Below are 26,137 nucleotides of genomic sequence, written 5' to 3'. Positions count from 1 at the left end.
TATATATATATATATATATATATATATATATATATATATATATATATATATATATATATATATATATATATATATATATTTATATATTTTTTTAATTGATGTAATTTTATGGTTGAGGTGAAAAATGTATTGTATGTAGAAAATGTTTTAAATGAGGGATTGCAATGGTTTTAATTAACTATGCAAATAAAAATGTACTTACTTACTTACTTACTTACCATGACACCTACTTTGCATAAAAGAACTTGGCTTTTTCTGGGTGAAATATGATGTCTTCAGGTCTCATTTAGGTGTATTTTGAGTCACAGGTGTTAGGTCCATAGTGGAGTACCATTTTTAGTAGGAGACGTGTTATTAACATTTAGATATCTCTGCATTTTTGCCTTCCAAATGTAGGCCAGTGTGCAAAAAGGAAGACATTTCACAAAATGCCCTCAGCATCACAATAGTATGGGTAATCATAAATTCTGCGGTGTACAATTAACCACTGTTCCTAACCCTAGAAATACATAGGTTTCCTTTGTCCCCGTTTTTCATTCTTTATATTTTACCACATGAATTGCTGTATGACCAGCACTCAATGAAATATCATTGTATGATGCAGCTCAGTTGTTGTCTCTGGGAATTGCATATTTTTTGAGAACCTACAAACCCAGCAACAAGAACGTTCTGTTAGAAGTAACGGTGTATTGTTTTTGTAAGTCAGCCATTGTAAAAAGAAGTTACATATGCAAATTTTGTCACCAATGACTATTATTTCTTACTCAATTGTGTTATTTTTCATTTTGACAGTTAGTTGCATTGAGAAAAACCTTGAGGGATTGACACAAATGAGCATGTGCTTTATTCACAATTTTGTCTATTTTGCAAAAATGTATAGTTTTTCTGGAATCACCCATGGGTTTTGCAGTTTGTTCCACCATAAACTGGAAGTTGATTGAAACCTCAAAAACTACTGCCAACAAAAATGCAAATAGTGTGGTAGAATTTTTTTGCCATATCACTGATCCTGAAAGCTGGTGAGAGGTTGAGCCTAGTAGAGTAAACCTTTCTCAAAGTCATTTTCAGAAACAAAAATGTGCATTCTTGAGCAGCACTGCTGTTATATTCGACATTGGTACCCTAATATAGGTCCAGGAAACATCGTACACTTTCCCTACATCAGCCCCCGCATTTCATATGAACGACCCTTATAAGGACATAACTCCAAATAGGGAAAGACTGCCTTGTATGGACATAACGCCTTATAAGGTCTGAAGCCTTTTATGGAGTAAATCTTTCACCTAGTTCATGTCGAGGGTGGGTGATGCCTGATCGATACTGCTAAGACGTCATCCTTAGCACACATGAATAATTAATGAGTACACTCTCCAGGAGGTACACTTCACCTCTCCCATTGACGTACAAGGTTTAATCCCCAAACGTCATCCTCATATTGAACAATGGGTAACACATGTACATAGACTGCATAAATACAGCACCTCTTGCTATCAGGAAGCAGGAGGGACCGAGACTTCAAGGCCGACACACTGACCAGAGACGCTGCGACTCCGGCATGACATCGCTCTAGCTGACAGTGGTCTAACCATCCCTTGCGGGGTGTCCAACTCAAGACCAGGACGGAGTCCAACACTCTCACTATTCAGGTATGTTGGTTGGACTAAATCCTAGTGGGATTCTTGACTCTTAGATTCTAAGCTATTAGGCTATTAGGCTCATTAGCTCTTTTGCACCTACTCACATGCTAGGTACACTTAGGTATGACTAGACAGGCACCTTAGGAGTACTTTATAAATGCATTCTATATACATTTATAGATTTGTGACTATTGCAAAATGGTAGAACAATACTATTTCTTCTTACTCACTGTACTGGTGGCTCTATATCTCTGTTACTGTGTTACAGTTGTAACAGCTCACTTATTTTACAGGAAAAGAACTATTGTACAATAAATTCTTATTGTAAAAACGTTTGACTGTTTCTTCTCTGTATCTCCCTGAGAGTAAAAACAAGCAAGCACAAGTGACTTGGTGAAAACTAATATATATTGTTTCCATGAGTCTGAGGTAATTGTGTTCTAAAGTTGCACAAACTAATCTCTCTGATAACAGGAGATTTTAGTGGCACTGCGAGCTAGCTAATGCGAACACTAGGCTAATATATGAGGCGTACACAGAGTCAGTCTGCCACCAAACCCACAGTATATGTTATCCGTAAATGTCGTAGGTCCTGCATGACAGGGTACTTTTTGGGACTAGACTACACTGCCTTTCCAATTTTCCCACAAAAAAACACATTTACTTATATTTTGTCATTTTCTGGATTCTCTCCAGGTAAGTAAGTACATATTTGATTGCATAGTTTTTAAAAAACAGTGCATTAATACAGGCAGCTTAAAAAATAAGGATAAATAAGTTTAAAAGTAACAAGTTAAAAGTAGCAGTTAGGATATCTTTATGCTTATTAAGTGATAAATAATGAGCACACAAGTGTATGTGTGCTACTGATGAGCTTTGGGTCAGTGCGTGGCTAGGTGCAGTTTTCAAATGTCCCCACAATCACAGTGTGGCTTCAGCTTGCAACCTGGCATCTTTTCCAGTCGGAGGCTGGTGACATTTTTTCTTCATCTAGCATAAGAAATCTTACGAGTCTGCAGTTCAACTGTGGTTCCACAGAACCAAAGCTAGCGGCACTGCTTCCCTCCGCAAATGAATTCACCTTTGGTTAAAGGGAGCCTTAATCAGCTGTCTCCATTCTTTCAGCAGTTCCTTGCAGGTGTAAGGTTGATGCAAAATATCTTCTGCTCCATTGTCGTACAAGCAGCAAGAGGTTTAATTCAGGATCCTCAGCCAGGGTGTTAGATTTGGGGGTCTCTAGTTGGCACAGGTAGGTACTTGTGACAAATAGGGACCCTTGCCTCTAAAATAACCCCTGCTCACCCCCTTGGTAGCTTGGCACGAGCAGACAGGCTAATCTCAGAGGCAGTGTGGAAAGCATTTGTGACCACATACAGTAACCCAGTGACAACACTACAGATGGACACCGCACAGTTGTATATTAAAAATAAGTATTCTTTATATAGACTTAACTCAAGACCACAATAGACAAAAATCCACAATACTCTACATAAAATGATAGTGTTATCTTAGTTCAGTTCCGCTCTTAAGATGCAACACTTTAAGTCAATGTACCTTACGATGCGTGACGCTTCCACAACAAAAGTGTTGCAGTGATAGAAATGCGGCAAAGTTCCGGTGCAAATAAATAAAGACGTGAAGATCTTCCAGATACGGCACGCTTCTCTGATGATGTGAGAAGTCTTGGTTCGATGTGTCAACTACAGCGGCGACACCCTTGTTCAGCAATGCGACGGCAACAGCCTCGACTGCGTCACTTTACTCCGACGTTTGCGAGTTGCTTCTGCGCAATGCGACAACTACAGCGGCGACATCCAAGATGCGACGGCAGCAGCTCCGACGGCAGCAAGCTTCTCCGTGGATATGACACGCTTCTCTCGATGTGGTGCAGTGCGACAACTACAGCGGCGACATCCAAGATGCGACAGCAGCAGCAGCGACGGCGAGACGCCTCCTCTTCATTGCGAGACGCTTCCCTCGATGCGGTGCAATGCGTCAGCTACAGCGGCGACAACCTCCTTCGGAGTTGCGACGGCAACAGCTGCAACGGCGACACGCTTCTTCCTCTTGAGTCGCGCTTCCAGCTCCTTGCGACACGCAGTCCCTTAGAAGGCCCAAAAACAGCAGCAGGCACTTCCAAAGAACTCTGGGGAGCTGGGGTTTGAAGTCTGTTGTCCCTGAGACTTCAGCAGGAGGCAAGCTCTGTTCCAAGCCTTGGGGATCCTTCACAAGTTGCAAATAAAGCATTCAAAGTTCTTTCTCCTTTTTTTGGCAGTCAGGCAACCACTGCAGGCCAATTCCCCAAGCAGCACTTTAGCTTGGGGATAGTCTCTGCTCAGTTTCTTCAGGTTTCTCTCCTCAGCAAAGGTTTCTTCTTGTAGTCCAAAGTGATCTAATTTCTTGGGATCAGGGTCCCAATATTTATACCCTAAAATCCTTTGTCCTCTGAGGGCAGAGAAGTCTTTGCCCAGTCCAAACCAGTTCTGGAGCACTCTGTTTACACGACTCCTTCTTTCCTTTCACAGTGTAGGGCAGAAACATCAGACGCCCCACGGGAGGTGGAGCCAGCATTGTGGAGGAAAGTCACGGCCCTGGAGCACGCTGTTTACATGGCTCCTTCTCTCTTTTCACCGTGCAGGCCAGAGACATCAGATGCACCACAGGGGGTGGAGCCTGCACTGTGGGGGGCAGACACAGTCCTTTTCAGGTCCCAGGTGCAACTCCTCCCTCCCATCTAGATGCAGATCTCTCTATTCACCACTGGGCGGACTCATCCTGTCTCCTGGAATCCCCCAGCCCTGTCACTCAAACTCCAGACAAGGAATACACAACCTAGCAGAGGCAGGCTTTGGATAGTTAGACAAGAAAATACCTACTTTCTATAAGTGGTATTTTCATCACAGAATGATAAAACCAACTCCTCTAAAAGATGTATTTTATCATTCTGAGTTCAGGCATACTAAACTCTAATTTCTACCATGTTCCCTGAGTCAGTTAGGATTATAAAATATAACAATCTAACTGCCCATTCTGGCCTATGGAGAACTGGTAACCTTACACAAGTGAAAAATGAAAATGGCTGTAATTCACTATTAGGACATGCCACACACACGAGGGCATGTCCTACCTTATACTTACAATGCACCCTGCTCTTGGGCCTACCATAGGGTTGTTTGATATGAAGAAAAGGGAAGGTTTGGGGACTGGCAAGTGGATGCACTTGCCCCGTCAACATGACAGTACCAGACTGCATGCAGGCTCTGCAATGGCAGACCTTAGACTCACTCTTACAGGCTGCTTCTGTGGGTGGCACAACCAGTGCTGCAAGCCCACCAGCAGCATTTGGTTTACACCCCTGGGCACACTCAGTGCACTGTACTAGGCAACCAAACCAGCCAATCATGGAATCACCAATTCATACATTAATTTATAATAGGGAGATCATATGCACTTTAGCACTGATAAGCAGTGGTAAAGTGCCCAGAGTCATAAAATAGCAAACAACAGGTCAGAGAAAATATAGGAGGAAGGCAAAAGTTCAGGGATGACCCTGCAAAAAGGGTCAAGTCCAACACAGGGAAATTGACAAACTTTGTGCAACTTCATAATACTTAAGATGCTGGGGAAAAAAGGATGCAATTTTGGAGTCATGCCTACCCAAAGAGATACACAAGAAATACACAACGTGTTGTTTTAATATTTATTGAAGCAGTGTGATTCTTGAGTAAAATGTGTGCATTGTGATAATCAGTTGACAGAAACGGAATAATGTGACCAACATTATGAGAATGATAAAAAATATTAATACATCTACCATCATAGTGCAACAGTGAATATAGGCGGGCATATGAGTACTGTATTATAGTGTACTCCTACCTAGCACTCCCTAACCTAAGTTTCCTAAGGTGGGTGATCTGCCAAATCCCTGTTGGGTGATCTAACTCTACATTATCTGTGAGTAAGTGGCATCAGGGTACCCGTCGTTGTCCAAAGCTGAACATCCCTCCTAGCAGAGGTGACAGGAACCAGCTGGGTTGGAATCCTGCATGCAGCGGAGTGCTGTAACTTCAACAAGGAAATGTTGCTTTGGTTCGAATACCTTAGTAAAAACAGAAGACAAGAGGCATTTGGCAAAACAGGAACAGTTTGTTTAATTAAACAATTTGGTCGGAAAAACAGTTACAACACATACAGTATGGTCCTACTAGCATATTATTTGAAAGAAACATATACGGTATTCATTTACATATTATATTCATGGCCTGATTGAGACATAAAAAAAAACAAATCAAACTTAAGAACTAATGAAAACAGCAAAATGAATTTGTGTATTCTTTTATATTATAAAAGTAGGACATATAAATTCCTTATAAAAAGTTTTTTTAAAAACACAGCTCCAAAAGCGAGTGCATAAGAAAAAGTGCCTAGAGAAGTGCTTAAGTGTACGGTGATAAAGAGAGAGAGATAGAAATGACTTTCAAGGTATACTTTTATTTTGTTTATCACTAATGACTCCTTAGAACTGAATCAGCCAAGGAGAGGAGAGCCTGTTCGAAAAAACAAATACTTTTGAGCAATGGCAAATGTCTCTATTCGAGAGAAAGGGGTGGCCAAATTTTAGCACAACATTCTGTGGGACGCATAGATTCAATCCAGGTTAGAAACAGAAGTGTCAACGTTTTGACACAACTACTGCTTGATGCAAATTGGGCCCTTGCATACAGGTCTTCATCAGGATGGTAGAGCAAAAGGAGTAGGGCAACTTATTATGTGGCTGCCGCACTGTAAGTGTTCCACTCAGTTACACACTGTTATCTTGACCTAATGGTCAGTGACTGTCAAGTCTCAACTATATTTCCGCAGGAACGTCATGGACATGAAGAAAGATCCACAACTTTCCTGAATCACCTATTGCACCCAACAAGGTCAAAGTGACAATGGTAACCCGGGAAAGAAGGGAAATAAAACAAGGAGAGATAAGGGTCCCATGTAGGACCCCAGGCTGCAGCAGAACCAGGCAGGGACAGGGCCTAACAGCTGTAGATAGAGAGAGAAGAACAGAGAATAGGTAAGTATGTAGAATGTTCACCTATTATTCCTATTTCTCTCTAATGGCGCTGCCTCATACCTTAGAATGTCCCTTCTTCTACTTCATTCAAATGACTGAAATTGGCAGGCATATGTATGGGTCTGGAGGAAGAAACGAGCAACCACATAGTAAGAAGAAAACTAACATGAATGAATTTAAACAATAGAAATATCCATGTAATGAATCTACCTTTTTACAAGACTTCTATATGTATTAAAGTAAATTCCAATAAAACGTTTTCTAATGGCCAAACAAAAAGGTGTAACCTTAATTTCAGGTATACATAACTAATGTCCTTTTTTCTCATATGTAACAGGTAGGTAATCAGACAGGAAGAGCGGAAGACCACAGTGTCAGGAAATCACTGGATCAGATATGTATACCTAGGGAAGTAACAATGAAGTGAAATGGCAGCGCAATGCGCCATTTACCGTCTTGTACAGTTATGCAGCTTTGTTTTCTTTTTCAGATAATGGGAGGCCAAACAAATGGGGACTACGACTCGGAAAAATGCACAAGGGACCTGGAGTGCCGAAACAAAGAGACCCAGGCAGGAGCAATGCCGCTGTGGAGCATGACACTGACGCGGAGCTCGACGAACTGGAAGTCAAGGGATGTGACCCGGAAGGAAAACAACACTCTTCCGAAGCAAGAACGCAAAACGTTGTTGCATGGGGCAGATCCCTTTTAAACTATCGGGGCTACCCCCATGCATGCGTACCTGCGTGTGCCTGCCGTAGTTGTACTCCGCCGGTCCCCCTGGGACCGGCAATTGTGACAGTGACCAGTGAATACTCCACAAGCATTTGCAATGCAATAGGTCTCGCATTTACGCACGTTTGAGCTATTGGCATTGGAAATGACAAGGCATTTTTTTATGATTTGTATTTTAAAACATAAAATAAAGGCATTGCCATTTACAATGCCAATAGCTTAAACTTGCTTAAATGCGAGACCTATTGCATTGCAAATGCTTTTTTTTGTTGGCTTTCTAAAAAGTGCTTTGTGTATTACTGTACGGGGCCCTATGGGGTGGGAGGGGGGGGAAGAGAGAGAGTATAGGGGATACAGCTGTTGTGTGAGTAATACAAAGGGTTCTGAGAAGAGATGTGAAGAGACAATGAGTGAGTAAGAGACCAGAGAGAAATGCAGCGAGAGAGAAATGCAGCGAGAAAGAGAAATGCAGCGAGAAAGAGAAATGCAGCAAGAAAGGAAGAGAGATACAGTGAAAGAAGAGACTGAAACGGAACAAACTGTTGGGTAAGTAAGGGGCAGGCTGCTGGAGAGAGAAAGTCAGGGGACGAAAAGAGAAGTTTTATGTGAGACAGAGAGAGAGAATGAGGGGCAGAAATAGATGTCAATGTAGAGACTGGTAAAGAGATAGAACACGGAAAAAGAGAGAGAAAGATAGATTGGCAGAGAACAAGAGCAAGATTTACAAATAGTAAAAGAGTGGGAGAGTATATTTGAGCCGCTATATTAAATTAGTTGGGAAGGAGGATTAATTGTGGACAAGAGCCAAGGTAAATATATCTGGCATGAAGTCCATTTCCCACATATATTTTAAATATTTTAAATATGTGTGGCGAAAACCAGGAGAGGCATATTCAACCAATTATGAAAGGGAGCGTATCAACAAATTAAAATCAGTCTGAACCAGCCAATGAGACTGCGGTTTACAGGCAGACCCCTCCTACTGGGAAAGGACTCTTGACAGATTGCAAGTCCAGTGCCTAGCCTGTGGTGCTGTGTGCGCTGAGCTCCAGTTTAAGTTTGTTTTTTCATTCTCAGATAACCGAAGCGCTAGAGATGAGCAGCATGATGGCGGGAAGCGTCGTGATTATCGGCAGGCAACTTTATTGTGTGCATTGTACAAAATGAACATTTGTATATTTAAGTAGAAAAGTACAGACAACCTCTAAACCTCCCAATAGTTTGATGGCCGAGAAAAGCGTATTTGCAACTTAAAAGGTAGATACGGAGGATCAGCATTTACTGAAGGGCCACTTTTAAACTCCGCAATAATCTGAAGCAATTAAGCTGTTGTTTTCTGGCTCTCAATGTTGAGTTTTTATCAGTGCTGCTACTTAAAAAGCACATGATGTTCCGTCACCCGCCTCAAAACAAGCATTGGCTGCGCGGCCGCTAAAGTGACGATAACGAGACACGCTCTGTGGTGGTGGGGTGGGGAGGAGCATTGAAGCGCCGCAAACTATGCGCAGGGAATGGCATCAGGACAGGTCACACAGCCTTACCGGAAGTCAGGCAAGGTCGCCTGTGACGGGGGCGGGGCGCGTCCGGACCGGAAGTGGAGGCAGGCGGAGTAAAAGCGTCTCGCGGCCCGGAGCTCCTGTGAATGGTGGAGAGCCCCGGGGCAGCCAGCAGGAGGTTGCGCAAGTGTTGCGGGGCTCCCTTGACCAAGAGGGAGCCCCATGAAAGGAGCTGGCAAGAGCCGCAGCTGAACTTTGCGGAGGGGGCACAAGGCACATGCCCGGTGCCTGCCCCTGCCGCGTGCTGAGAGCGGGGTCCCCCGAGATTGGCCCGGTAAGTTGAAAAGAGCTGGGGGGCTCGGTGCACTCGTGTGTGTGTGCTCGTGTGTGTATGTATGTGTGCGACGGCGGGGGGGGGTCGGTGCACTTGTGTGTGTGTGCGCGCGTGTGTGTATGCGTGGGTGTGTGTGTGTCTCTGTATGTATGTGCGTGCGTGCATTGGCACTCGCGTGTGTGTCTCTGTGTATGCGCATGCGTGTGTCATGTTGGAGCTTCACAGGAGACAGCAGCTGGCCACAGCGAGTGCCTTCACGCGCGCGTGGCCTGCTCAAATCGCCTCCTTGGAGAGGAAATGCGCGCGGCCAGGTGCTGTCTCCTGGGAAGCAGAGTCAGTAACAATAGATCTCTGGCGAGACAGCGCTTTGCGCTGTTCAACGCCACGAGACCTAAAAAACGGTCTCACTTATAGAAAGCTGATCATAGCGATTCAGCTCGTGAGTCGAATCTCAACAACGCCGGACACGTTTAGTTAGGTCCTGTCTCATTAACACTCAATGGCAACCAATAACTGTGAAGATAGTATGAACACGAATCAATTATAACTCCATGGGTCGTCCAACTAACAACTCAGCAGTCTACAGTTACAGGCAAGTAGTCTCAGGACTGTCTCAATTTACATTGGGTTCATATTCATCTTATATAAAAACTTACAACCAGCAATAAAAGTTTCTGGATTTCCATGTATGGTAAGCAATGTGGGATGCTGCGTTAGAGTCATAAATTAATGGCCAAAGGGTTACTGCAGGTGGATCTCGGCCATGTGAGGACACAGTGTGGCCAGTGGTGAATGTGTCCAGATATTCGACATGGGGAGTACATGATGACTACCTGTGCTAGGTTCTGCTTGGCTATGTCAACAACAACACAGGACCTGTTCCTGTGGTGACAGGATTACTCTGGTCAAGCCCCACCTATATTCATATTAGTGTAGGGAGAAAACCGCCCACCTATCTGGCTAGTTCCTAGACCAGGCTCACCACATTTTACAATTTCTTCATTAAAAAATGAGAGCGCTATTCACCCACTAACCCCTGTCTCTCTCACCCTCCCCTGCCAACAGACTAGAGTGATAAGAGAGAAAGACAAAGGGAAAGAGCAAAAAAGTGTGAGAAAGAGTGGGGTTGCCTCACGGGAGTAACAGCATGGAGGCTAAGCAGGAAGGTACTCGCCTGCCGCCTAGGTTCTCATCATCAGCGTCCACCACTCAAACAATAAAGTGTAGGGTGAAGAAGAGAAAAAGAAGAATAGTGAGGGTGCTAGGGAACCAGTCCTTACACGTGCATCAGGAATTGGTGCATGGTAGGCCTGGACACAGTAGTGCAGAACTGGGTGACACCTAGTAGTGCCACTCAGCTCTAAGTGAGATTAAAAGTGAGCTAGTACTTGCTAGCCTCTTATTCTTTATTCTCGGCTGCAAGTCTGCTCGTGTTAAAACGCCGACATGTTTTGTTGCCTAATAAAACTCATGGCAACTTCATCAGGGCTTGGGTCTGTGGCTCCACCCCGCACCTCTTCACTGGTGTTCCTAAAAAATAAACCAAAAAGAAAAAAGCGCTCTCTTTGTCAGTGTTGTTCAGACGGTGAGCTGACTATCTCTATGGCAAATCGTGTACTCATTGTTATTTACCCCATTGAGTAGCCCTTCGTTCCATCATAAATAAAACCATTTACCATTTCACATGTTGTGGAAGGCATACCTATACCTCCTCTGTTCGATGTCTGTGTCATTCGTTTTAAAAAAAAACTGTTCCTGAGAACTGCTCCTGTCAGTCTCTGTAACACACAGAATTAGCAATTAATAAACATTATTCATAGTGCTCCTCACTATTCATATCTAAGGTGTATGCCGATATGTCTGGCTCACTTCGCCCTGTTTATCCCTCTCCCCTCTGTGTGGGTGTCTAAGCAATTCTCAGAGAGACTGTTTAGGACTTTCCTTAGTCATTCATATTCTCACTTCATTCAGTATTGTCTTTATTTATGTACGTGGGTTCTCGTTACCTTGGTGCACCTATGTCTAGTGTGCTCTTGTATTTGTATCGAGTTTCACATTGTGCGTGCAAAAAGCAGATAGTCATGGCTAGGCACTTCATTTAGTGCCGATACTGTGTCGCTTACACTTATTACCGTTCGTGCCTCTTAAAAACTCAGTTCATGCTGACCTTTTCCCCTTTTCATGGTTGCTTTATTATGCTTATTCCAGGCTAGTCTCATACTTGCACTTAATGACAGCATGAATCATTCAGGTCTCGCATTCATCTTCACATCTTACCGTGTAGGGGCTTGGACCGGGCGTTGTCTCGGCAGCACCCGGTTCTTTGTGCGGCTCTCTTTTGAATGCCGAGAAATGTGATCGGCGTCATAGCGGGACTCCGCCGCCTCCCGTGGGGCCGCTGACGTGACCGCCATCTTTGAACGGGTTCTTTTAAAACGGGGTTATCACAAAGTATGTTATATAATTATGTTCCCCCATAGTCATGGATCTTATAATTTTAAATCTTCTTTATATCACGCCCGGAAATAACTATTCCAGCACGCCGAGTATAAAAGATATTTCCAAGCATTAGACGTATTTTGTATATACACCACAGGGCATACCGACCCCTTCAGGCGTGTCTTATCTCCTGTGTAAGGCTAACATGTTTGCAAACCACGGGCTTGATGGGAGTTGTCGCATTATATGCCCCCAGTCATCCTCCTTCATATTCATGGCCATTGCGGTTGTACATCTTTTTATAGCTTACTAATCCATGGTGCAAAAATTGTTATTACTGCGCACCAAGTCTTTAGCCCAGACTGCGCTATATGTATGCATACCAACAGGCATGGCCACCCACTTACGCATTTCTTATCTCTTGTGTTTGGTCAGTGTGTTGCAATATGTGCATACTATTGTGTACTATGCTCCTTCTACTATGCATTGTACATGTGCCACTAGTTCTCACTCCAACTGCTTATGTTACTTTGTGATGAATGTAGCATGTCCTGTGCTAATATCATGAGTACTGAATCTGTATCTTGAGGATTTATTCCCCCGTGATTTATCGCCAAGGAGAGGCTTCAGCTCCAAGATATAGGGGTAAGTGCCATGCCCCTACTGCATGGGTGGCTCCCACTCAGATGTCTACTTTACCCCATTCAATACAATCATTCAGACCCACTTGATCCGCCCCTTCTTGATGTATCCATCTAGCCTCTCTAGTACAGTTTGCGTTCGATGTTAAATTGATCATCCTCCACCTTCTCCAACACAACCCATTGAATATGTCTGGGGCTGTGTTGCATCGTTTTGTAATGCTGTACCAATTTGGTGGTTAGTTTGCCGGCCCTTATGGTGCTTAAGTGCTCCTGTATCCGAACTTTCACTTTTCGTGATGTCAATCCGATATAGTGTAAATCACATGGACACATGATCCTGTATATCACGTGTGTGATATTACAGTTTCTGTATTTATTAAGGTGCCACGTTTTGTTGTTCCTCAGAGTCACTGTATTCGTGGTGGTAGTAAACTCACATACCGAGCAGCCCCCACACGGGTAATGTCCATGGGGGAGGTTAGACTCCCTAGAAGTTGGTTTCGAACGTGTATGTACCAGCCTGTCCCGGAAACTGGTAGAGCGCTTGAACGCAAATCTAGGTTACGGCATTCTCATGTTTTTAGTGCTGAGAAGATGCCAGTGGTGTCTAATAATCTGCCGTACTTGAGTTGATAGAGGTCCAAACGTGGTAACTACTGGAATGCATTCTCCGCTATCCTTTATTGTGCGCTCCAATAGAGCTGCTCGTGGGGTGTTGAATGCTCGTTTCTGCGCATGGCGAATGATCTTCTTCAGGTAGTCTTGTTCCCTCAATTTGATGGCCAGCTGTTGTGCCTGCTCAGTAAAGTCCTCTGTTGCGGAGCAATTTCGACGGTACCTTAGAAATTGGCCTACGGGCAAGTTGTCACATAAGGCACGCGGATGATAGGATCTGTAATGTAGCAGCGAGTTTTTGTCCGTTGGTTTTTGGTGGACTCCCGTTACCAATTTGTTGCCCATTACATAAATGTCAAGATCTAGGTAGGTGGCTGATGTTTTGCTCATGGTCCAGGTGAATTTCAGACTAACATCTAGATTGTTTATCCAGGCGAGAAATTCCTTAAACCGGTCTTCTGTGCCGCGCCAAATGCAGAGTACATCATCGATATATCTCGTCAGAGGACAATATTCCTCTGGAAGAGATTCATCTCGTGATTGATGTAATGTGACTCAAATTGGCCGACGTAGATACACGCCAAACTGGGGGCAAATGTAGCCCCAATTGAAGTCCCAGAGACTTGGAGGTAGACCTGGTCCTTACACGCAAAGAAATTATTAGTGAGTGCGATCTCTATGCACTGTAGAACAAATGTTTGCGGCGTGTCATAGAACCATTCGCATTCCCCCAGGGAGCGCGCTGCTGCCACCAGCGTCGCCTCCTGGGAGATGCTGGTGTACAAAGATTCTATGACCAACCAGTTCTCATGTTGGTCAAAGACTACTTCCTCCAGGATTTTTAACACGTCCGTTGTGTCTTTCACAAACGATGGTTGTGTGATTACACATTCCCTGAGGAAGAAGTCAGAAAATTGTGAAAGGGGTTCCAGTAGTGATTGTATCCCAGACACAATAGGCCGTCCAGGAGGAGGCCTTTGGGCCTTGTGTATTTTCGGTACTATGTAAAACGCCGGCATTCTGGGTTTTAAATTCACCAGAAATTCGGCTTCTTAATAGGTCGCCCATTTCTTCTCTTTGGCATCCGCCACTAATGGAATGATGGTATCTTGTAATTCTTTGGTAGGATCTCTTGCCAATGGTTTGTAATTGTGGCGATCTCCTAATAGTCGCTGGACTTCGATGTCGTAATTTTTTGTACCCATCACCACGACCGCCCCGCCTTTATCGGCCGGTTTTATGGTAATGGCCGTGTTCTTTTCTAAGGCTCTGAGTGCTTCCCATTCCCTCTTACTCATGTTCGTGGGGGGGTTCCTTTCAGTGCGCTGTTTCAGTGCAATGATGTCCGGTAGCACCTTATTTTCAAAAACCTGTACCTCAGGGCCCACTGTACTGTTAGGAGGACAGAAATTTGACGGGCGTCTTAAGTTCGTAGAGAACAAGGACTGCTTGTTTTGCTCATCTTGCTCTTTCCCATGGAAGAATTTCCTTAGCTTGATCCTTCTCATCATACCGTGCACCTCTCCTCTAAGTTGGAAACTATCGTGTTTAGGGGTCGGCACATACCCTAAACCCTTATTGAGGACACTCAGTTCATCAGGACTCAGTTGATGCTCTGATAGGTTATCCACTATCGTGTCTGGCCTTACAGTTGTAGCGGGCCCCTGCCTCGGCTGCGTGTCTGTCGGGGTGAGTACATTTGCCATGTTGTGTTGGAATTCTGTCGTCCCCGACCCCGCCCTTTTCCCCTGTTGCTTACTCCTCTTGTGTTGGGGGGGGTGTTGGTTTTGTTGACCTAAAAAAATCCTAAATAAGGCACCTAGGTCTTCGTTGGTTCTTTCGTTTGCATCAAATCTGACTCTTTGATTAGATGTACTGGGTTGTAAGTTTGGATCGTCTTCTTCGCTACTTGTATTATCGAAGGACCAGTTTTTTGGTGCCCTTCTACCCTGCCTTCTGCCTCCTCTTTGACCTTGGGGTGCGATGTTCTGTTCCTGACCTTGTTGGTAATGTCGGTCCTCTGTGTATGGGTATGCCCACTTGTGGCTAAATCTGTCTAAATTTCGCTTAAGACCTTTAATTTTTTGGTTTACCATGTAAGCCTGCTATTTGTCCTCTAGGAAAATCTTTGGTTCTATGCGTACCAACAGGCTGGCTGGAGCTGCTCCTGCCCTAAGGTACTCTGTCATTAATGCCCCATGGAGCGCTATTCTAATCTGACGTTTCCTGGTGTTAGAAAGTTTTTCCCATTCATCTTGTGTAGTTGATTTAGCACTAAGGGGGGGCATCTGGTAATAGTGAGGGACTTGATAGAATAGAGGCTATGTGGTCATCTGTGAAAGCTAGAGAGTGTGTAGCCATACCACTGCTGGTCAAAGACCTATTGCTCGAGGATTGTTTTTACCATAGGATAGTCAACCACTATATTGCCTGTCCACCGACAAAAGGCAATGTTATACTATTTAGTGTTCAACCAAATTGTTATACGTTTTATGTCCAGCTCTCACGACTAAGCTGCCGTTCTCAATATCTGCTACAACAAGGAGCTTAGGGGATTTTTGGAACAGGTCATCCCCCACCCTCTATACCAACAACAACACAGGACCTGTTCCTGTGGTGACAGGATTACTCTGGTCAAGCCCCACCTATATTCATATTAGTGTAGGGAGAAAACCGCCCACCTATCTGGCTAGTTCTTAGACCAGGCTCACCACATTTTACAATTTCTTCATTAAAAAATGAGAGCGCTATTCACCCACTAACCCCTGTCTCTCTCACCCTCCCCTACCAACAGACTAGAGTGATAAGAGAGAAAGACAAAGGGAAAGAGCAAAAAAGTGTGAGAAAGAGTGGGGTCGCCTCACGGGAGTAACACCATGGAGGCTAAGCAGGAAGGTACTCGCCTGCCGCCTAGGTTCTCATCATCAGCGTCCACCACTCAAACAATAAAGTGTAGGGTGAAGAAGAGAAAAAGAAGAATAGTGAGGGTGCTAGGGAACCAGTCCTTACACGTGCATCAGGAATTGGTGCACGGTAGGCCTGGACTCAGTAGTGCAGAACTGGTGACACCTAGTGGTGCCACTCAGCTCTAAGTGCGATTAAAAGTGAGCTATTACTTGCTAGCCTCTTATTCTTTATTCTCGGCTGCAAGTCTGCTCGTGTTAAAACGCCGACATGTTTTGTTGCCTAATAAAACTTATGGCAACTTCAACAGGGCTTGGGTCTGTGGCTCCACCCCGCACCTCTTCACTGGTGTTCCTAAAAAATAAACCAAAAAGAAAAAAGCGCTCTCTTTGTCAGTGTTGTTCAGACGGTGAGCTGACTATCTCTATGGCAAATCGTGTGCTCATTGTTATTTACCCCATTGAGTACCCCTTCGTTCCATCATAAATAAAACCATTTACCATTTCACATGTTGTGGAAGGCATACCTATACCTCCTCTGTTCGATGTCTCTGTCATTCGTTTTTAAAAAAACTGTTCCTGAGAACTGCTCCTGTCAGTCTCTGTAACACACAGAATTAGCAATTAATAAACATTATTCATTGTGCTCCTCACTATTCATATCTAAGGTGTATGCCGATATGTCTGGCTCACTTCGCCCTGCTTATCCCTCTCCCCTCTGTGTGGGTGTCTAAGCAATTCTCAGAGAGACTGTTTAGGACTTTCCTTAGTCATTCATATTCTCACTTCATTCAGTATTGTCTTTATTTATGTACGCGGGTTCTCGTTACCTTGGTGCACCTATGTCTAGTGTGCTCTTGTATTTTGTATCGAGTTTCACATTGTGCGTGCAAAAAGCAGATAGTCATGGCTAGGCACTTCATTTAGTGCCGATACTGTGTCGCTTACACTTATTACCATTCGTGCCTCTTAAAAACTCAGTTCATGCTAGTTATTTCCGGGCGTGATATAAAGAAGATTTATAATCATAAGAGCCATGACTATGGTGGAACATAATTATATAACATACTTTGTGATAACCCCGTTTTAAAAGAACCCGTTCAAAGATGACGGCCACGTCAGCGGCCCCGCGGGAGGGGGCGGAGTCCCGCTATGACGCCGATCACATTTCTCGGCATTCAAAAGGGAGCCTCACAAAGAACCGGGTGCTGCCGAGACAATGCCCGGTCCAAGCCCCTACACGGTAAGATGTGAAGATGAATGCGAGACCTGAATGATTCATGCTGTCATTAAGTGCAAGTATGAGACTAGCCTGGAATAAGCATAATATAGCAACCAAGCAAAGGGAAAAAGGTTAGCATGAACTGAGTTTTTAAGAGGCACGAACGGTAATAAGTGTAAGCGACAGTATCGGCACTAAATGAAGTGCCTAGCCATGACTATCTGCTTTTTGCACGTACAATGTGAAACTCGAAACAAAATCCAAGAGCACACTAGACATAGGTGCACCAAGGTAACGAGAACCCGCGTACATAAATAAAGACAATACTGAATGAAGTGAGAATATGAATGACTAAGGAAAGTCCTAAACAGTCTCTCTGAGAATTGCTTAGACACCCACACAGAGGGGAGAGGGATAAACAGGGCGAAGTGAGCCAGACATATCGGCATACACCTAAGATATGAATAGTGAGGAGCACTATGAATAATGTTTATTAATTGCTAATTCTGTGTGTTACAGAGACTGACAGGAGCAGTTCTCAGGAAGTTTTTTAAAAAACGAATGACACAGACATCGAACAGAGGAGGTATAGGTATGCCTTCCACAACATGTGAAATGGTAAATGGTTTTATTTATGATGGAACGAAGGGGTACTCAATGGGGTAAATAACAATGAGTATACAATTTGCCATAGAGATAGTCAGCTCACCGTCTGAACAACACTGACAAATAGAGCACTTTTATCTTTTTGGTTTATTTTTTAGGAACACCAGTGAAGAGGTGTGGGGTGGAGCCACAGACCCAAGCCCTGATGAAGTTGCCATAAGTTTTATTAGGCAACGAAACATGTCGGCGTTTTAACACGAGCAGACTTGCAGCCGAGAATAAAGAATAAGAGGCTAGCAAGTACTAGCTCACTTTTAATCTCACTTAGAGCTGAGTGGCACTACTAGGTGTCACCCAGTTCTGCACTACTGGGTCCAGGCCTACCGTGCACCAATTCATGATGCACGTTCTAAGGACTGGTTCCCTAGCACCTTCACTATTCTTCTTTTTCTCTTCTTCACCCTACACTTTATTGTTTGAGTGGTGGACGCTGATGATGAGAACCTAGGCGGCAGGCGAGTACCTTCCTGCTTAGCCTCCATGGTGTTACTCCCGTGAGGCGACCCCACTCTTTCTCACACTTTTTTGCTCTTTCCCTTTGTCTTTCTCTCTTAGCACTCTAGTCTGTTGGCAGGGGAGGGTGAGAGAGACAGGGGTTAGTGGGTGAATAGCGCTCTCATTTTTTAATGAAGAAATTGTAAAATATGGTGAGCCTGGTCTAGGAACTAGCCAGATAGGTGGGCGGTTTTCTCCCTACACTAATATGAATATAGGTGGGGCTTGACCAGAGTAATCCTGTCACCACAGGAACAGCTCCTGTGTTGTTGTTGGTATAGAGAGTGGGGGACGACCTGTTCCACAAATCCCCTAAGCTCCTTGTTGTAGCAGAGTCTGCTTGGCTATATACCTAACTCATGCGGCATCTGACTTTATGGTGTTTTCAAATTTGTTTGTATTCCCTCTGGCCGTTTATGCTTTATTTGGTGCAATTTCCCTTGAACATTGTAATGTCACTGCTCCTATCTGTGGGATTGATCAAGAGTTTCCTGCCCACGTCTTTGCCTGCCAGCTATGCACCCTCCCAGCTGTGCCCCATCAATCAGTGATCACAGGCCTAGGTTTCAGGGCCTGCCTGAGTAAATACTTGCGTGTTAAGGTAGAAGTGGAGTTTAGGACAGGGGATTTTATTAATAAGGCCGATAGTTCATTTGTACCAATAAATGCATCAAGATCCATATTCACAGAAGTGATGGTATATATAATAAACATCATGCATGCCGCCATGCTGATGTCCAAGTCAAGCATTATTGTTTATTCTATTGTGGTAGCTCAGTTGCAGAATGGCCAATAACAAATAACACAATTTTGCGGAATGAACTTATCCTTTGTACAGAATGTTCAAGGTATTGTGACAGTCTGCCTATGAAGTGGAAAAGTAAGCAAAGTTTGTTCATAGAACACTATCACAGGTACACAAATGCATGTGTGTTAAATGCCACTGTGTTTAAGCAAGAAGGCAACTTAAGAAACATGAGGATATAAAATGGCAATGTTTCTACCTGGGCCTATCCTAACTACATTGGAGTGTACGCTCAATAAACTCATCCCTTGTCTAGCCGCTCTGGACCTTTGCCTTTGGGTCAAGTCAGTGCTGCTTGAAATATAACCAGGAGCATGAAACACTGTAATAGACTAACATCTAAGGACACCATTAGCGACCTTTACACCTTTGTGGAAAGGATGGCTGCTGAGTTTGGTGAGTAGAGAGACATTTTTAAGACATCACTGTTTACTGTTCTTTGAAAAGACATGGCTTCAACTATTTCTAAAATTGAAGGAGGGCTGGAGTGACCATGTTGGATGTGAGATGTTTTTTATAGGTCATGGGAGAGCAGAGGGAGAGAGATTTGTATGATACTTTTAGTGTTGTCAGCGTACTGGTGAATGTTGATGTGGAGGTCAGTGAATAGGCTTACATGGTACTCAATATAAACACTGAAGATTACAGAGATATGGAGATACCCTGGCACTCTGCTGGTGATGGAATGCTATTGCCATCTGGAGGTGTTCATGTGGATAAACTGGTTGATAGGAAAGTTAGGAAGAGAACCAGCTGCTGACAAATCCAATTCAATGCCTCAGAGTGTGAATGAGGGTTGGATGATCAACAATGTCAAAAATGGCTAGAAGAAGCTGGCAGAAAAGTTCAAAACTCTCAATTTTTCAGGAATATTACAGCTAGTGCATATTTATATGATTATCCAAGACACCTCTCATACAATATATGTCAGAGTTCCCAGGGCCAAGGAGTCATGTTAGACTCACGGAGTCTCCTCTCAGGTGGTGAATTGCTGATGATCATATATTGAATCCGGATGTCAAGGCTGCCGGTGGATTCCTAGGACAGTGAAAGGCACCACTGCTTTAAAGGGATCCCACTGCTGACTGTAACCAAAACAAAGTAGGGTGCGTGATTGAGGGGTGAGAAGATAGTGAAGGCTACTGGGCAAACAAACCATTTTGCAATGCCACAGCATAGAAGGGTAGAGCCCAGCAATTCTCAATTGAATAATTGCCATTTGGAAGAAACTCCAAATAATGCTTCATGTGATGTTCTATTCATGGACTCTCAATTCCACAGGAGGAAAGTATGACAGAGAAACAAATGGCTTTCAGTCAGTGAATACATCATCAAGAAATGGCTGACCTATACAGTAGCTGGGTGGATCAATCACAAGAATTTAGGATATCTCCAGTTCATAAAAAGCACCCTGGTATCCTTTATGATTTCTCATCTTTGCCAGATTCCAGTATGTGGAGACCTTTAGGAAACAGGGTCCTCATGGAAAGATGGAAGCCCTATCATGCCAATCAGAGGAAGTCAGTGAAGTGAAGCCATCTCCACTGATCATAATATCAGCAACTTTGAAGATACCAATGATTATGTTTTGCCAGAAATACAGCAGAGCAATGAATAATTACTAGAGTTGGAATGAATCCAAAAGAAGTAACTACATTTTTCTTTTCATTATCCTCTTGAAAGGTGAATCCAGCATCATATCCCACAGGTAAAGAAACACAAGTCAAACCATTTGCTAAAAATATATGCCATCTGTATCAACAGAAACACCCTCTGCACTGGGTTGGTTTTTATGAGTTTCAGGATATATACCAGTGCACAGCGTAAATGTCAACTATAGCAATGGAGGCAATGGCCCCGAAACTGGTCCCGGGATGCTTGTTGTCGGTTCAGGGAAGAACTGGCTTGGCAGTTCGGGTTGGACTGTTCCCATGAGGGACAGGGTCAAGACTGATTTTCATATGGCTGGGGTTGTGAAGTGAGCTAAAGAACAATGATAGATTCAACCCAGATCTGTGACGGGGTGAGTGTCTTAAAAGTTGCAGCGCTCCATCCATCATCTCCTGTGTTTGCGATGTTCCAGGAATACCTAATTTATTAGCATCAGAAAATAGAATAGTGGATAGATTTCTATCAGCTGCCAATAACTTATTTATATCCTGTAGCAAGAGTTTCCTCTGCAAGTGTTTTCAGGTTACCTAGGGCATTTTAATGGTCAGAAGAGCCAGTCTATCTCCTCAAAATGTGGAAAGACTCAAGATGAATAAAATGACCGAGCATTTCATCCCAAAAAATTAGGAGGTTCCTGAAGACTAACCCTGGGCGTAGTGTGCGGAGTGGGGCTCCGCGGAGCTACGCGAAGTGGGCGCAAAACTACGCCCACCCGCGCACTCCGCGTAGCCCCACTACGTGCCGCCCGCCTCCCTCCCGCCCTCCCTAAATACTGAAATAAAAGGATAGAAAGCTTTTAAAAACACTTACCTTGTCCGCCGCGTCCCCGGGGCTCCCTCTCGCCGTCCCTGGATTCGCGCCGCCACCGATTCAGATTCTAATGCGCACGCGCAGGCGCCCGCGCATGCGCATTTCTCATGAGAAATGCGCATGCGCGGCCGCCCGCGCATGCGCATTAGTATCCGAAATGGCGGCGCGAATCCAGGGACGGCGAGAGGGAGCCCCGGGGACGCGGCAGACAAGGTAAGTGTTTTTAAAAGCTTTCTATCCTTTTATTTAAGTATTTAGGGAGGGCGGGAGGGAGGCGGGTGGCGGCCGGCTACGCACCGTCTGCGGAGCGCGCGTAGTGCCGCCTGGCTATGCCCGCTACGCAAAATGCGTAGGAGACGGCACTACGCGCACTCCGTGCACGGAGCGTAGCTGGCCGCCCACCCTTACTGAAGACACACTATTAATACAGAATAAGGTAGAAGATTCCTCAGGGCTCATGAGGTTGCTGATTAATTCTTCAGAGAAAGTCTGTGAATGTGAAGATGAAGCATACATGCTGGACTAACAATGCATTGTCTCTGTCAATCTTTGGAGAGAACTAGGAGGGAGAGGGTGTGCCTTTTTAAAAATTAACGGCAGGTACGGGATACTTGAGATTGGATTACCGTACGTTAAGAACACGGACATTGCTCTTGAAGAATTGTTGAATTTCTAGGATTAGATTGAAAGGTGTTTTCACCGTCAGTATATTTGTGATGACAATAGAGTGAATTGATATTCAGTTTTTTTTCACGAAGGGAGAACGTCGAGAGTATTAACATCAGTCAAATCTTGTAAACACCGTTTGTTGAGAGAGTTTCACATGGGGAAATGTGATGGGAGGTTAGAAGGGGCATAATGACCAAGAACAAGCTGTTGAATTGTAAAATAGACTATTTAGGTTTGAAGGTAGAAATACAGACCTGATAAGCGCACAGCGCTGGTTCATTTATTCCACTATGAATTTTCCTAAATCAAACGATTAATTACGCACAGTATTCATGTTGTTGCATTGTTTTAGAAGTTGAGTTGACAGTACACTAATTGTATGATTTTATGATTATCCCACAGTGACCCCCGAAGAAGGGCGTGCAGCCCGAAATGCATTGGGTAATTTTAATGAAATAAAACACTGCCTTAAAAGAATTCACGTATCTTTCATGTTCTTGGAAAAGTCACGTGACTCCATGGAGCAGTAGAAACTTGGAAATAATGTGTACACGCAGCGTGTGGCTCTGTTAAAAAATACTGAGAAAACATGGTTAAAATAATTTGGATGAAATGGATAAAAAGGACAAAAATAAAAATATGGATTAAGACAAGTCGAAAAACGGCACATTCGCTGTGCATTCACTGGGGACTGGATGAAGTCCCACCTCTGTTGAAGTTAGTACCCGAGTGCGAATGGGCACGGCACTTCAGTGAAGTCGCACGCATATAATGACACAAATTGAATTAACTTTAAAAATACTGAAGCTACAGGTGTGCATCCTGCCTTTAAAAATAAGAATCTTTGGCACAGGACATTAACCCACAGAGAATCACACATCTCTCTGTGCATGGCGAGCACTGGAATGCCTCACAAGAGAAAGACGTGGAAAACATAGAAGAGGAATTAAAGGCTCAGGATCAGTTGCTGTAGTGAGGCATCATCAGGAATGTACAGAAAGGGCAGGCAGTTGCTTGTGAACTGTTGTGCTGACTGCTTCTCAGGCAATACATGAAGTGAGCTCGAGATCAGCGTGATAATTGTCATATGAAATGCAAGGCAATAATTTGTGCAGTGAGGCATTAACCCCAGTGGTAAACAGTGATATACCATGATCCAGGGCAGAGGAGTAGGTCATGAGATTAGATTATCAACAAGGATGCCAGTTGCAGGACGCCAAGCAGCAGGAACCTTCAACATATCTGCATGTCTTATGGTAAGACAGACAACATTCAAACAACAATTGCAAAAGTCCAGTGAAATCGTTGGGCAAGGAAAAACTTGGAAAGATAACCAAGAAAAGCAAGAACATGAATGATGCGAGAAGCATACGTTTGACTGGATGAACTATGCAGGAGAGCAAAACCAGCAAAAGTAGGAATTATTGCCAGGCAATGGAATTTGTGTGAAGTGCAGTTAGGTATGTATTTTACTACTACTTAGTCTGATGTGTATTCCTTATCCAGGAAGTTCCCACTTACACAGTAGTTAGCTGTCTAGTTTTTCCAAATTGCCATTGCCCAGTCATCCATCCATACTTTCTAGTACCTTCCTTGTCTGAATCAGGTGATCCTATGAATGAATAATGTAATTCAGCGCAGTGTGACAGTTTGTGGATGGTCTGGGCAGGGCTTACTTTAGTGAATGCCTCTTACCCACTAACTCTTGGACAGAGATACTAAAAGTTGACTGTCCAAATCAAACCCCCCAAAAAATACTTTAAATGAATCAACATAATTTATATTATATTCAGTCAGGCAAAAGTCATAATTTAAAAAAATGAACTAATATTCTTAGTATGAAAACGATGCAGATAGAAAATCAAGGACGTAGCCTTGTTGTCCTGGTGGCAAACCAAAACAACGAATTTAACCTTAATGAAACCACAGAGATTGCAATTATTGAAGCTCTTTGAATTGGACGCTGCACTTTGGTGAGAAACCTAGATGCCACCCATGCAGAACCTTTAATTTCACATGCTTGTTTGTCATCAAAGACTAGAGGACTGGAGTACTTGTGTGTTTGTAGCACCTACAGCAAATGAGACGCATAGAGCTACTCTGGCTGCGAAATAATTGACTTGGAATAATGAGTGAATGCTAAATGATTATGGTGACTTGTGTGAGCATTTTTGCTACATATCCATTTTTTATGTTTGCATGATCATTTTTGGCACATGCTACTATGTGTCCCTAGCAGGGGTAGTTGGTGTGCCTTTAGTTAACACATACCAGCATACATTAGCAACTCTGTCAACTTTTGAATCTGCTGGGCCTCTCAGTTTAACTTTGCTCTCGGTCTAATGTCTTGTATTCTCCTGTTTGACAGTTCGCCCTCTTACAGAGAGGAAAGAACATCTACACTTCCACCCACAGCGAGGTAGAGGACCCATCTCTGGCTACCTTCTCCCAAGGGAAAAGGATCTCGACTGGAAACAGGTGATTTAATTGTGATAAAGATTGCTAGTGGTTCAAGTGGCTTCTGCAAAGTCATGAAAGTGTGGCACACTTATGGGGCTAAGCTAAGTTTGTCTTTTAAATGTTGAGTGATCTATCATTTATGGCACATGTGACTGCCTGACTAGTATTGGTATTAGATTGTCCTTAACAGCGCTTAGTCTTTCATCCCTGTGGTTCTTCCAAAACCGTGTGAATCCCATTTTGCTTTGCTCAAATACTGGTCTGGTCTTTTCTCTTTCAACAAGTTGTTCGCAAAAAAACATCCACAGCACTTCATTTCTACAGTTCAGTGTTACCCCAATATAAACAATGCATGAATACAATTGAGGCATTCTTTATGCAGTACTTTTTTCATTTGGGTAAACAATTTTGAACTTTCTATTTCTGGTAACCTTTTGTCAGTGGGTTGCAAAAAATGTTTACATTGTGTTGCATTCATTGTCATCTTAGGAGTGGTTGCATGCCCGTTCTATGTCTTCCCTAATTCTTTCCCTAATTCTCTGTACCTATCCAATGATAACCTGACCCTCTTCCCTGCAACTGTGAGATCTATTGTGCTGTATTCTATTCCTATTATCAACGTACATCACATTTGGTGATGTGGTGTAGTGTAAGCAAAGCTAAACCTCTCCAGGAAGATGACAAACAAATGCAAAGTCACCCACACATACTCTTTCTCTTAATACAGGGATATCCTGATGCTGGTAATGGACAGTGCTAGGCTAAGATTAATTTGTGTGTTCTTTCCGTTTTTATAGATTGTGCTCCACAGAGAATCCGTGTGCTGTTACTTCTTGATTTGTACAAGGCTGTAACAATAATCCACATGTTGCCTTTTCCTCTCTTATTATTTCACTACTTTTCCTATGTTCAATATTTGACCTCACTAATATGGAGCAGTTGATTCCAGTTAAGGTCTTTGCCCGAGTCAGGATAACTATGATGATACTGCCCTAAGTTTTGGATTTGCCATTGACTTTGTCTTCTTTCATTTTATTGCAAAACCATTTTGCTGATTTACATGGTGATACCAATACTTATTTATTTTATTTTTATTTTACAACTTTTCTATAGCGCTGACCAGACCCGAGGGTATCGGAGCGCTCTACAACAGGAGGGGAAGAAAACATAAGCATATACAGTTTGGGAGTAGGATAAATGAGTTCATAAGTGTTCACAAAGGTGCCCCGTAGAGGTGAAGAGGTCTAGTGGCCCAGGGTGCGCCTTTGAGGTATAGATGGATTGAGGTAGTGTCGATACAAAGAAAAAAAAATTCTTGGAGGATCAGCGTGATCATAAGTGGTCGAAAGAACACAATAGTGATGAGCGTCCGGTGAGCGTCCTTGAGGTCAAGAGGTCTGGGGGTCCAAGGTGTGCCGTTCGGGTGGAGATGGTTAGAGGTAAGTTCGATCCATGGACACAGGGTAGG

Source organism: Lissotriton helveticus, chromosome 5_1 (genome assembly GCF_964261635.1).
Source record: "Lissotriton helveticus chromosome 5_1, aLisHel1.1, whole genome shotgun sequence".
Classification (NCBI taxonomy): Eukaryota; Metazoa; Chordata; class Amphibia; order Caudata; family Salamandridae; genus Lissotriton; species Lissotriton helveticus.
This window is presented reverse-complemented; position numbering follows the sequence as displayed.